Source organism: Kogia breviceps, chromosome 1 (assembly GCF_026419965.1).
Source record: "Kogia breviceps isolate mKogBre1 chromosome 1, mKogBre1 haplotype 1, whole genome shotgun sequence".
Taxonomy (NCBI): domain Eukaryota; kingdom Metazoa; phylum Chordata; class Mammalia; order Artiodactyla; family Physeteridae; genus Kogia; species Kogia breviceps.
In genome coordinates this window covers 121,927,656-121,940,134 of record NC_081310.1, presented here as the reverse complement: position 1 = coordinate 121,940,134, position 12,479 = coordinate 121,927,656, and the positions used below count along the sequence as shown (strand labels likewise).

General features: G+C 37.6%; 1 pseudogene; it reads left to right on the top strand.

Moving 5' to 3' along the window:
* The window catches only part of LOC136793559 (peptidyl-prolyl cis-trans isomerase G-like), a 33,950-nt pseudogene extending 30,599 nt beyond the window's left edge, over positions 1-3,351 (top strand).
* Positions 3,352-12,479: the final 9,128 nt, after the last annotated feature.

Here is a 12,479-nt window from a genome sequence, read left to right as displayed (position 1 = left end):
CTACTATCTGGTAAGGTGTACATCCTGGTCCTGATGTACAAGGTTTATGTCCGTGTCCTCCTTGTGTTGGACATCACAACTGTTGGGATGTGACTGTTGGGAGAGTGGAAAAATGAATGGGGCACTAAAAGGCCCTACTCCATCCCCTTCTAGCCTCTGGCTCATAGAAAATGCTTCTGCTGTGCCCCATGCTATCCTGGGGCACAAAGGGACTCTGTGAGCTTATCTCAGTCCCCCTTTCCAACTCTAACACACCACATTGCCATTGCTACTCTACTGCTCCCACACCATTGACTGTGGGGTCTTATCACATTCTCAAAGGAAGTAGGAAAAGTGACATTCTTTCTGCTCTTGAATCTCCAAAATTATGCAGAGGTGACTGTTCTATTATTCCCTAAACCTTACCACACCCTACTTCAGATGAATCCAGGAGAAAGCTGGGCACAGGTCCTTTTTCAGGTACCTAGCATCTTTACTTTTCCTCTGACTTCTCTCCTTCTCTAGAAGTCTAGAGAGTCTTCAGTCTTGGGGACAGGGAAAAAGGTTTTGACTCATCAGGTATTTTTCCAATTCTTTCATCTCAAGTCAGGATTTTGACTTTTGAAATTAAAAAAATCAAGGATTTGACATCTCCCTTGAGGAATATCTACTTCATAGTCTAGTTGCTTCAATGAGGGAGCAACAGCAAACAAAATCAACCAACCAGCCAACCAAACACAATAGTTCAATACAGCAGAATACACTGAAGTAGGGAGGGATGTATGTTTTATCATTTTCATCTAAACTTACATTTTAAATACTCTCCATAATGAATTAAAAAGTCTCCCAACTAAAATATTTGTCTTTGGTTAAAAACATGGGTTATCTTATATACTATTGATTAAGTACTTGATTTTATAATTTCCTTTATAATTATTACATAAATTTTATGCATATAATGATTCTAACACTAGTATGCCAGATGAGGATGCTTCTTTTCTTTACTCTCTCTCCTTGCTTCTTTTTCTCCTTCTTTAACCTGTTTGTCAGTATGTTCCTCAGTGATCTCTTGTTACTCTCTAAATTTATTCCAGCCTTTAGCTTCACATTTTTTATTTATAATTTGCTATCCAAAAGAATGTGTAGCTTTCCTTTTTGTAAAATTTGACTATGCCTGCATATTACCTCCTTAAGAAAAGTCCAGACACTATAAATCTTATGTAGAGTCTAGAAAAACCTTGAAGTCAGAGACATTTAATAATATTATTTGATGGTGATGGTGTTTATTTTAAAAAAACCTTGATAACGTTAAAGGGTCATATATTTTTGTTGAATTTTGATCCCTGTTACCTGGATCATCTATGAGCCCTTTGAAACATGGCGTGGTCATATTTATCTTTCTAGGACTAGTTCATGATACAATAGGTAGTATAGCAATTGTTTAATCACTACGTTGAATGAAAGAACAATAAGGTATTTGCCTTTTTAAAAACAGTAATGCATAGCAAGAGCATTCTAATCTACATACACCATATACTACAATATATGTGTAGAAGATTTCAAAAATACAAGTGTAGCAACAACTATGAGTAAATTTGTTTGGAATTGAGTTATTATGGTTCATAGGTAGAAAATACTTTCTTAATACATTTAAGGAAGAAGAGAGTGAAGTACATTTTACATTTCTAATCAAAAGATTAAAAGTTTACCAAACAAATAAAAAACGTTTACAAAACTGAGCATGAGATATAACCCTTAATGTTAGAACTGAAGTAGGAAAAGTATGGAACCAATCTAGGCTCATTTCTGGTTCTACCAATTATTAGCTGAGAAATTATGTGCAAGTTATTTAGTATTTTTGGGGGGGCTCAGTTTTCCCTTCTGCAAATCAAAACTTTGAGTTAGAATCTTAACGTTTTTTTCATTGCACCATTCAATTATTTCCCTATTTAAAAAATATATCAGATAAAAAAAGCTTAAAAATTATTTTTTTAAATAAAACTCTTGTAGCAAATTAGTCAGTAAAAAAGATTGTAGTAGTAGGCTTCAGAGCCTTTTCTGGCAGTAGTAGACTTGAAACACTTTAAAGGACAGGACCCCAGGAAGACGAGAGTGTACTGGTACAGGAGCCAAAAGATTTTTGGATCAGTTTTCCTTGATTTTTCTTTATTTAAAGATTGAAGTATTGGAGCCATAGGGATAAAGCTTCAGCATCCTCAATGTTTTCTTTCTGACATCACCATTAATAATCAACCTGCTGGGGCTTCCCTGGTGGCGCAGTGGTTGAGAGTCCGCCTGCCAATAAAGGGGACATGAGTTTGTGCCCCCGTCTGGGAAGATCCCACGTGCCACAGAGCAGCTGGGCCCGTGAGCCATGGCCGCTGAGCCTGTGCGTCCGGAGCCTGTGCTCTGCAACGGGAGAGGCCACAGCAGTGAGAGGCCCGCGTACTGAAAAAAAAAAAACAAACAAACAACCTGCTGGAAGAGTTGTCTTTGAATTATTTTCTGATGTGGGCCCCCAAACATGGGAGAACATTTATTGTCTTTGTGCCAGTGAAAAGGGGACAGAGAAATCAACTCAGAAGCCATTATGTTTTAAGAATTGTCTTTTTCACAGGATTGTCATAAATTTTATGGTTCGAGGTGTTGACTTCAGTGAAGGAAATGGAGGAGGGGAATCTATAAATGGAGGATATTCTGGACGAGAGTTTTGCTATTAAATATAAGAGAGAATTTCTCTTATCAATGACCAACAAAGAAAGCAAAGGATACAAACAGTTCACAGATCTTCCTAACAGTGAAACCAACTCCTCATTTATATGGGCATCATGTTGTTTTGGGGAAAGTGATTTCTGGTCAAGAAGTTGTGAGAGAGAGAAAATCAGAAAACAGATGCAGCTAGCAAACCATTTTCTGAGGTGCATATATTCAGTTGCAGAGAGCTAATTCCCAACTAAAATGAAGAAAAGGCATAAGTCATCATCACCATCCTCATCGTCCCGTGACTCAGAAGAGATTCTCAGTCCTCTTCTGATTCTTCTGATTCTGAAAGTGCTTCTGAAGAGAAATTTTTAAAAAGAAAAAAGAAACATAGGAAAAATTCCTGAAAACACAAAAAAGGAAGCATGAAAGAAAAGTGCATCTAGTGAAATGAGGCTGAAAAATCTTGAAGTACGACCCCAGTCTATTGTCCATCCAGACGAGATCCTCCTATACTTGAACAGATTCCTAATCAGGAGCATGGGAAGACCAGAACCTCAGTGGAAACGGAAAACCAAAAATCAAATGGTCAAGAAAATGACCATGTACGTGACAAAAATAAAAAATATGAATCAAGCCCTAGGACAAATGAAGACAAAAGTGGATCAGTGAGTTGTGCAAATCAATTTCCATTCTGTCTCAATTTTTAAGTTTGGAGACTTGCTGATGAATATCCTTTAAGTTGTTTTCATCTTTTCATTGTTTTTAGGTTTTTGACTTTTTTTTCTTTTTAATGTGGACTTAGTTGAATTGATATTTGATAATCTGTAACCTGGATAATTTGCTTTGCTAAAGTTTTAATAAACTTGAAATGAGAAAAAAATATTGCAGTAAAATTAGCTTTAAAAAATTATAAATGGTAAAAAGTTAAGTTTCCAAACATCAATTTGGAAAGTAAAAAAAAAAAGGTGACTTTATCATGTGTGTAGTTTTAAGATTTTTTTTTGATGTGGACCACTTTCAAAGATTTTATTGAATTTGTTACAATATCGCTACTGTTTTATGTTTTGGTTTTTAGGCCATGAGACATGTGGGATCTTAGCTCCCCAACCAGGGGTCGAACCTGCACCCCCTGCATTGGAAGGCAAAGTCTTAACCACTGGACCACCAGGGAAATCCCATGTGTGTGTTTTTTTAAAGGATTGAAGCCATCTAACTGTCATGAGGAGGTATATTTCAGGCAAAATGCTAATGTCAGCTGAATTTTAATTCCTCTTTTAATAAAACATTTTATAGCTACAACATATAATTCGTGACTGTAGGTTTATGCACACTTTTCTAAATCTTTCAGAATGCTATACAGGGTTTGGATTATTTTGTTTTGTTTTGCTGAAGTATGTAGGGATTTTTAAGGCATGTGTTAGTTTAAGGAAAGGTTTCTGAATTGAAATGTGAAAGTAAGAAAGACAAAGACTACTCTTTTGAATTATCTGATTTTATTACGTTAATTAAAACAAAACTCTACAGAGCATCTAAGTGCCTCTCAAGCTACATAACAAAATACCCAGTTGATGTATGAGAATTATAAAGATAATTTACACAGTTTGTGAAGAAAACAACCTATACTGAAAGGCATTAAACAATAGCTATACCACCATGTTACATTTAAAATAGGAAATATATGTGCAGAAAACCAAGTAATCATCATTACTCTTTTATACTTGTCTTCTGGAATAGATTCTCTTAAAAGTCTGATATCGTCCCTTTCCTTTCCTTTCCAACAAAAACAAGTGCTTCTCACACTTTAACGTGCACATACTCACATGCGGATCTTGTTAAAATGCAGATTCTGACTCAGAAGGTCTGGAGTCAGGCCTAAGACCTTCTAACCAACTCCCAGGGATCTATCTCCTTTGTTACTGGTCTTTGGATCAGACTGAGTAGTAAGATCTTTAACTACTGGCAGCCAGGAGTTGAAATGCCAAAAGACAAGAAGTGCCAGCATTTTCCTTTTTGTTTTGTTTGTTCTACTAACTAACCAAAACTCACACTAAATTCTTAGCTTACTTACTTAGCTTAATTCTAAGCTTAGCTTAGTTTACTCCTCTTTGCCCTGACTTCCTCCTCACTGGTGCGTTCCCTATACATACCTGTTATTATCTAGGATGCAAACGTAAATGTTATTATCCATTTATCCAATGCTCTCCCCCTCGGTTGGGGTCCTCAGAGAGTGGTTCTCTACTGTGCTTGTTGTGTTGTTCTCATTTTTTAGAAATGAGATCTTGGTAAGGGATGCTGCATAATCTACTAAGAAGTAAATTGTGCCAAAACCTAAAAGAGTGAATAATCCAGCAATCATTTGGATTTGGCTTTAGAATGTATTATAATAGAATACATCGAAGATTTATTTTATAATTACATTTTACTTAAGGTAATATTAAAATATATTTGTATGCTCTGACCATAAACCAACTAAGAGTGTTGCCAAGGAGGGAATGGGAGTGGAGGGGACCTATTTAAAAGCATGAGGAAGTATATGTAGGAGGGAGGTCTAAGATTAATGTTTTTCTATGGATGATAATCTGTGGAAGTCAAGAGTTCATTTTTCAAGTCCTATGCAATTTAATGCAACTCAAATATGACAACTGAATATTGTATTATTTCACCCCTTCCCAATGGGTTATTTAAAGTGCCATTAAGGACACTGTTTTTAGCACAAACAGGTACCATTCACTGAGCACATACTATGTATCAGTCCTTAAACTAAAAACTTCCTATGCAGTGGCTTATTAAATTCTCACTCCATACCTATGAGGTAGCTGCCATTATGCTAACATCATGGATGAGAAAAATACAGCCAATTAAGGACATTTTTGTGTGTGTGTGTGCTAGGCGGGCCTCTCACTGTTGTGGCCTCTCCCGTTGTGGAGCACAGGCTCCGGAAGCGCAGGCTCAGCGGCCATGGCTCACGGGCCCAGCCGCTCCGCGGCACGTGGGGTCCTCCCGGACCAGGGCACGAACTCGCGTCCCCTGCATCAGCAGGTGGACTCTCAACCACTGCGCCACCAGGGAAGCCCCCAAGGACATTTTTAATTGAAAACAACTTCTGAAAAAATTTAACCCAATGAAGATTTTTGTGAAAGCTCTGTTGTATGGTTCATTCTATAAGAATAAATAAACCCAATATACTTAGAACATAACTAATAAATAGGAAAACTTAGGGTTACTATTCACTTCATGGAAAGAATACCCAGTGACTACTCCTTTAAGTGATCAGTATACGTAACAGGATTTTCAATTAATACATTTAACATACATGTAATTTTCCAGGTAAGCACTTGTGCAAATGGTAAATTATCTACCCAAGTGTTTCTAAAATTGGCCTGATCATAAAGAATGACCTAGAGTGCTTGTTAAAACTATAGAACTCCCAGTTTTGTCCACTGGAGATTCTGAGTCAGTAGCTCTGAGATGAAGTCTGGGAGTTTGTATACTTAACATATTATCCATATGTTTTCTATGATGAGGCAAGTTTGGGAAACATTAGTTTGCTGAGTAAAGCTCAGGTTTCTTATTTTAACATCTAAAGTCCTCCACAGAGTGACCTTAGGTACAGTTCAAACATCTCCTACAACATTAACCTATGTTTAGAATTATCTATTCATTATGCCCCAGATAGATACTTTCCTCCCTCGGAGCTTTGCTCAAGCTGTCCCCTCTGCCTACAATGTCCTTTTCTCATGTATTTTCCCATCAAAATCTTATTCATCTTTCAAGGCTCAGCTCAAATTTTAACTTCTCTGTAAAGGCTTCCCTGACCCCACAGTCAGGATTATATTCTCCCTCTTATGAACTCCCATAATTCTTTAAATTTCTATTGCAGTGATCCTCAAAGTGTGATCCCTGGAACAGCAGCATCAGCATCACTTGGAAATTTGTTAGAAATGCAAATTCTCAGCCCCCACTCCAGACTATTGAGTCAGAAACTGGGTATTATGCCCAGCAATCTGTTTTCAGACATACTCTCTAGAGTATTCCAACACACACTAAAACTTGAGAACTACTTCTCTAATGTATTCTCTATTTTATTATTGCTTTATTATAGGTCTTAATTTCTCTACCAGAATGTAGAGAAAGCTCTATGAGAGCAAAAACAGTGTTTTCATCACTGGTGTCCTTTGAATTACCAAGCACAGTACTTTTCACTTAGCAGATCACAATAAGTCTTACTGAGCTAAATTGTTATTTCCTTAGTATCAAAGTCTATGTATGCTAGATGAGCAGATTGTAGTGTACCAATTTTTCATTTTAATAATGTTTAATAACCTTTAAAGGTTGTAGTATGATTGATTCAGATGAAGAAACACCAATTGTAAAGATGACTAAAATAAGGGCTGGTTGCTCTTATTTTTCAACAGAGACAAAGCCTCTTAGATTTGTTCTAAGTTTAATACATATGATGCCTCATAAATATTTACTAATAATAACAAACAACCTCATCTTTTTCTTTGCTTCTCTTGTCTCTAAGACTTTTATATCTAAAGAAAAATTCCTAAAATATCTTAAGTGGCTTCAACTTCACACTGTATCTATAAATAAATTAGATAATAAACATTGCTGAGATTGGTACATGATAGCAGAGTAGAAGAACGTGCACTCACTCCCTCTTGTGAGAGAACCAGAATCACAACTAACTGCTGAACAATCTTCCATAGAAAGACACTGGAACTCACCAAAAAAGATACCTCACATCCAAAAACAAAGGAGAAGCCACAGTGAGATGGTAGAAGGGGCGCAATCACAGTAAAATCAAATCCCATAACCACTGGGTGGGTGACTCACAAACTGGAGAACAATTATACCACAGAAGTCTACCCACTGGAGTGAAGGTTCTGAGCCGCACGTCAGGCTTCCCGACCTGGAGGTCTGGCAACAGGAGGAGGAATTCCCAGAGAATCAGGCTTTGAAGGCTAGTGGGATTTGATTGCAGGACTTCTACAGGACTGGGGAAAACAGAGACTCCACTCTTGGAGGGCACACACAAAGTAGTGTGCACATCAGGACCCAGGGGGAAGAGGCAGTGACCCCGTAAGAGACTGAACCAGACTTACCTGCTAGTATTGGAGGGTCTGCAGAGGTGGGGGTGGCTGTGGCTCAGCCTGGGATCAAGGACACTGGCAGAAAAAGTTCTGGGAAGTACTCCTTGGCACGAGCCCTCCTGGAGTCCCCCATTAGCCCCACCAAAGAGCCCACAGCCTCCAGTGTTGGGTGGCCTCAGGCCAAACAACCAACAGGGAGGGAACCCAGCCCCACCCATCAGCAGACAAGTGGATTAAAGTTTTACTGAGCTCTGCCCACCAGAGCAACACCCACCTCTACCCACCACCCAGTCCCTCACATCAGGAAGCTTGCACAAGCCTCTTAAATAGCCTCATCCACCAGAAGGCAGACAGCAGAAGCAAGAAGAGCTACAATCCTGCAGCCTGTGGAGCAAAAACCACATTCACAGAAAGACAGACAAAATGAAAAGGAAGAGGACTATGTACCAGATGAAGGAACAAGATAAAACCCCAGATAAATAATTAAATGAAGTGGAGATAGGCAACCTTGCAGAAAAATAATTCAGAATAATGATAGTGAAGATGATCCAGGACCTCAGAAAAAGAATGGAGGCTAAGATGGAGAAGATGCAAGAAATGTTTAACAAAGACCTAGAAGAATGAAAGAACAAACACCTAGAAGAATGAAAGAACAAACAAACAGAGATGAACAATTCAATAACTGAAATGAAAAATACACTAGAAGGAATCAATAGCAGAATAACTGAGGCAGAAGAATGGATATGTGACCTGGAAGACAGAATGGTGGAATTCATTGCCATCAAAAAGAACAAAGAAAAAAGAATGAAAAGACATGAAGACAGCTTTAGAGACTCTGGGAAAACATTAAACACACCAACATTTGCATTATAGGGGTCCCAGAAGAGAAGAGAGAGAAAAAGGACCTGAGACAATATTTGAAGAGGTTATAGTTGAAAACTTCCCTAACATGGGAAAGGAAATAGCCACCGAAGGCCAGGAAGTGCAGAGTCCAAGGCAGGATAAACCCAAGGAGAAACACACCAAGACACACAGTAATCAAATTGACAAACATTAAAGACAAAGAAAAATTATTAAAAGCAACAAGGGAAAAACAACAAATAACATACAAGGGAACTCCCATAAGGTTAACAGCTGATTTCTCATCAGAAAATCTACAGGCCAAAAGGGAATGGCATGATATATTTAAAGTGATGAAAGGGAAGAACCTACAACCAAGATTACTGTATTCAGCAAGGATCTCATCCAGATTTGACAGAGAAATTAAAACCTTTACAGACAAGCAAAAGCTAAGAGAATTCAGCACCACCAAACCAGCTCTACAGCAAATGCTAAAGGAACTTCTCTAAGTGGGAAACAAAAGAGAAGAAAAGGATCTGTAAAAACAAACCCAAAACAATTAAGAAAATGAAAATAGGAACACACATATCAATAATTACCTTAAATGTGAATGGATTAAATGCTCTAACCAAAAGACACAGGCTTGCTGAATGGATACAAAAACAAGACCCATATATATGCTGTCCACAAGAGACCCACTTCAGACCTAGGAACACATACAGACCAAAAGTGAGGGGATGGAAAAAGATTTTCCATGCAAATGGAAGTCAAAAGAAAGCTGGAGTAGCAAAACTCATATCAAATAAAATAGACTTTAAAATAAATAATGTTGCAAGAGACAAGGAAGGACACTACATATGATCAAGGGATCAATCAAAGAAGATCTAGCAGTTATAAATATATATGCACCCAACGTAGAAGCACCTCAATACATAAGGCAAATGCTAACAGCTATAAAAGAGAAAATTGACAGTAACACAATAATAGTGGGGGAATTTAACACCTCACTTACACCAATGGACAGATCATCCAGACAGAAAACTAATAAGAAAACACAAGCTTTAAATGACACAATAGACCAGATAGGTTTAATTGATATTTATAGGACATTCCATCCCCAAACAGCAAATTATACTTTCTTCTCAAGTGAAGAAGAACATGCAACATTCTCCAGGATAGATCACATCTTGGGTCACAAATCAACCCTCGGTACATTTAAGAAAACTGAAATCATATCAAGCATCTTTTCCGACCACAACACTATGAGATTAGAAATAAATTACAGGGGAAAAAACACAAACACATGGAGGCTAAACAATACTTTACTAAATAACTAAGAGATCACTTACGAAAACAGAGAGGAGGGCTTCCCTGGTGGCGCAGTGGTTAAGAGTCCGCCTGCCGATGCGGGGGACACGGGTTCGTGTCCCGGTCAGGGAGGATCCCACATGCTGCTCAGCAGCTGGGCCCGTGAGTCATGGCCGCTGAGCCTGCACGTCCAGAGCCTGTGCTCCTCAATGGGAGAGGCCACAGCAGTGAGAGGACCACGTACCACACACACACACACACACACAAAATAAATCAAAGAGGAAATTAAAAAATACCTAGAGACAAATGACAACAAACACACAATGATCCAAAACCTGTGGGATGCAGCTAAAGCAGTTGTAAGAGGGAAGTCTATAGCAATACAAACCTACCTCAAGAAACATGGAAATCTCAAATAAACAGTCTAAACTTGCACCTAAAGAAACTAGAGAAAGAAGAACAAACAAAATCCAAAGTTAGTAGAGGGAAAGAAATCATAAAGACCAGAGCAGAAATAAATAGAAACAAAGAAAACAATAGCAAAGATCAATAAAACTAAAACTTGGTTCCTTGAGAAGATAAACACAATTGATAAACCTTTAGCCAGACTCATCAAGAAAAACATGGAGAGGGATTCAAATCAATAAAATTAGAAATGAAAAAGGAGAAGTCACAATGGACACTGCAGAAATACAAAGCATCATAAGAGACTACTACAAGCAACTCTATGGCAATAAAATGGACAACCTGGAAGAAATGGAGAAATTCTTAGAAAGGTAAAATCTTCCAAGACTGAACCAGGAAGAAACAGAAAATATGAACAGATGAATCACAACTAGTGAAATTGAAACTGGGATTAAAAATCTCCCAACAAACAAAAGCCCAGGACCAGATGGCTTCACAGGTGAATTCTATCAAACATTTAAAGAAGAGCTAACACCCATCCTTCTCAAACTCTTACAAAAATTTGCAGAGGAAGGAACACTCTCAAACTCATTCTACGAGGCCACTATCACCCTGATACCAAAACCAGTCAAAGACACTACAAAAAAAGAAAATTAAAAACCAATATCACTGATGAACATAGACACAAAAATTCTCAACAAAGTACTAGCAGACAGAATTCAACAACACATTAAAAGGATTATATACCACAATCAAGTGGATTTACCCCAGGGATGCAAGGATTCTTCAGTATATGCAAATCAATCAATGTGATACACCATATTGATAAATTGAAGAATAAAAGCCATATGATCATCTCAATAGATGCAGAAAAAGCTTTTGACAAAATTCAACACCCATATATGATAAAAACTCTTCAGAAAGTGAGCATAGAAGGAACCTACCTCAACATAATAAAGGTCATATATGACAAACTTACAGTAAACATCATTCTCAATGGTGAAAAACTGAAACCATTTCCTCTAAGATCAGGAACAAGACAAGGACGTCCAGTCTCGCCACTATTATTCAACATAGTTTTGGAAGTCCTAGCCACAGCAGTCAGAGAAGAAAAAGAAATAACAGGAATCCAAATTGGAAAAAAAGAAGTAAAACTGTCACTGTTTGCAGATGACATGATACTATACATAGAGAATCCTAAAGATGCCACCAGAAAATTACTAGAACTAATCAATGAATTTGGTAAAGTCGCAGGATATAAAATTAATGCACAGAAATCTCTTGCATTCCTATACACTAACAACAAAAGATCAGAAAGAGAAATTAAGGAAACTATCCCATTCACCATTGCAACAAAAAGAATAAAATACCTAGGAATAAACCTACCTAGGGAGACAAAAGACCTGTACTCAGAAAAGTATAAAACACTGATGAAAGAAATCAAAGATGACACAAACTGATGGAGAGATATGCCATGTTCTTGGATTGGAAGAACGAATATTGTGAAAATGACTATACTACCCAAAGTAATCTACAGATTCAATGCAATCCCTATCAAATTACCAATGGCATTTTTTACAGAACTAGAACAAAAAATCTTCAAATTTGTACGGAAACATAAAAGACCCTGAGTAGTCAGAGCAATCTTGAGGAAAAAAACAGAGCTGCAGGAATCAGACTCACTGACTTCAGACTATATTACAAAGCTACTGTAATCGAAACAATATGGTACTGGCCCCAAAAACAGAAATATAGATCAATGGAACAGGATAGAAAGCCCAGAGATAAATGCACACACCTATGGTCAACTAATCTATGACAAAGGATGGAAGGATATACAATGGAGAAAAGACAGTCTCTTCAGTAAGTGGTGCTGGGAAAACGGGACAGCTACATGTAGAAGAATGAAATTAGAACACTCCCTAACACTATACACAAAAATAAACTCAAAATGGATTAAAGACCTAAGTGTAAGACCGGACACTATAAAACTCTTAGAGGAAAACATAGGAAGAACATTTTTGACAAAAATCACAGCAAGATCTTTTTTGATCCACCTCCTAGAGTAACGGAAATAAAAACAAAAATAAACAAATGGGACCTAATGAAACTTAAAAGCTTTTGCACGCAAAGGAAACTATAAACAGG